The 2,174-nt window shown below is 44.1% G+C and overlaps 1 non-coding gene across 1 annotated transcript; it reads left to right on the forward strand.

Annotated features, from left to right (window-relative positions):
- Positions 1-1,866: 1,866 nt before the first annotated feature.
- LOC129479921 (U6 spliceosomal RNA) lies at positions 1,867-1,969 on the forward strand. The gene has a single exon (XR_008656848.1). It is a non-coding gene; the product is annotated as a U6 spliceosomal RNA (small nuclear RNA).
- Positions 1,970-2,174: the final 205 nt, after the last annotated feature.

Genomic DNA, 2,174 nt, shown 5'->3' on the forward strand with positions numbered 1-2,174 from the left:
AGATCACATGAGGTCAGGAATTTGAGAGCAGCCTAGTTAACATGGCGAAACCCCATCTCTACTAAAAATGCAAAAATTAGCCGGGCTACTCAGGAGGCTGAGGCAGGAGAATTGCTTGAACTTGGGAGGTGAAGGTTGCAGTGAGCTAAGATTGTGCCACTGCACTCCAGTCTGGCTGACAGAGCTAGTCTCCTCTCAGGAAAAAAAAAAAAGAAGTGAAATTTATTTCCCTTCCCCCCTCCCCTTAAATCTGGGCTGGCCCTGTGACTCACTTTGACTAGTAGAAGGTGGAAGTGATATTATGCCAGGTCCGGGCTTAGGCCTTAGGAGGCCTGGCAGTTTCCATTTTCACCCTCTTGGGATCCAGCCACTATGAAACCAAATTCACCTGCTTTACTGGAGAGAGAAAGGACCTAGAAGATGAAAGACAACAAAGGGAGAGAGGGATGCCTAGCCAGCCACCAGCCATTCTGACCCCTTCGGCTGAGGCACTGCATGGGTGAGTGAAGCTGTTGGATCTCACAGTCCCAGTTGAGCCACCTCAGCCAAAACACATAAGAACACAGATGAGCCGTCCCAACTGAGCCCTGCCAAACTACAGAATTGTGAGCAAATAAATGGTGGTGGGTATTTATTTATTTATTTATTTGAGACAGGGTCTTGCTTTGTTGCCCAGGCTGGAGTGCAGTGGTGTGATCACAGCTCACTGTAGCCTTGACCTCCCGGGCTCAAGTGATCCTCCTGCCTCAGCCTCCTGATTAGCTGGGACTACAGTCATGCGCCACCACATCTAGCTAATTTTATACATTTTTTTGTAGAGATGGGGTTGTACTGTATTGGCCAGGCTGGTCTTGAACTCCTGGGCTCAAGGAATCTTCCTGCCTCAGCCTCCCAAAGTGCTGGGATTATAGATGTGAGCCACTGTGCCTGGCTGGTGGTGGTTGTTTTAAGTCACTAAATTTTAAAGTTATTTGTTATGGAGCAATAGGTAACCAAAACACTCCTGAATGCAATTTTGACATGGGGAGGGGGGTTGAATTCTAGGATGAGTTATTCCTTGTCAGCACTTTGAATTTAGAATTCCATTGATTTCTGTCTTCTTTTGCTTTGCAGGTAATCTTTCAGGTTTTTTATTTTTGTTTATTTATTTATTTATTTATTTATTGAGATGGAGTCTCACTCTGTCGCCCAGGCTGGAGTGCAGTGGCACAATCTCTGCTCACTGCAACCTTCACCTCCCGGGGTCAAGCCATTCTCTTTCCTCAGCCTCCCAAGTAGCTGGGACTCTAGGCATGCACCACCATGCCTGGATAATATTTGTATTTTTAGTAGAGACAGGGTTTCATCATGTTGGCCAGGCTGGTCTCGAACTCCTGACCTCAAGTGATCCACCCACCTCAGCCTCCCAAAGTGCTGGGATTACAGGCGTGAGCCACCATGCCTGGCCCCTCAGGTTATTTTTTAAATCATCTCTTTGTCTTCAGTGTTATTCAGTTTCTCTAAAATGTATTTAACATAGTCTTATTTATTCTGTTCTGGAATTGTTGTGCTGCTATACCTCCACCTTCTTTGCCTTTTTTCTTTCTTTTTTAATTTTTATTTTTGTAGAGTCAGTGTCTCACTTTGTTGCCAAGGGTGGTCTTGAACTCCTGGGCTCAAGAGATCCTCCTGCTCAAAGTGTTGAGATTATAGGTATGAGCTACCACTCCTGGCCCCCTCCTTTTCTTCCTGCAAATTTTTTTGGTGCCTATTACGTGCAGTAATAAAAATACGATTTTAAGTGTTGGGGATTAAATAGTGAACAAAAAAGAGAAAGTCACTATCCTCATGATAGTGACATTTTATTTTATTTTATTTACATTCACAGTGCTCAGTTCACAGCACATATGCTAAAACTGGAACAATACAGAGATTAGCACGGCCCTGGCACAAAGATGATGTGCAAATTCATGAAGTGTTCCATATAAAAACAAATAAAAATAACAATACATTTACATTTTATTTTATAGAGACAGGATCTCACTATGTTTCCCAGGCTGGTTTTGAACTCCTGACTTCAAGGGATCCTCCCGGATGAGCCACCATCCCTGGCCTAAGCTTACATTTTAGTTAGAGAAAGAGCCTGGGAATGAAGCTAGCATGGAGAAGAGCAGAGCTGAGATTTAAAGGGAGCA

The sequence above is a fragment of the Symphalangus syndactylus genome, chromosome 3 (assembly GCF_028878055.3).
Source record: "Symphalangus syndactylus isolate Jambi chromosome 3, NHGRI_mSymSyn1-v2.1_pri, whole genome shotgun sequence".
NCBI lineage: Eukaryota > Metazoa > Chordata > Mammalia > Primates > Hylobatidae > Symphalangus > Symphalangus syndactylus.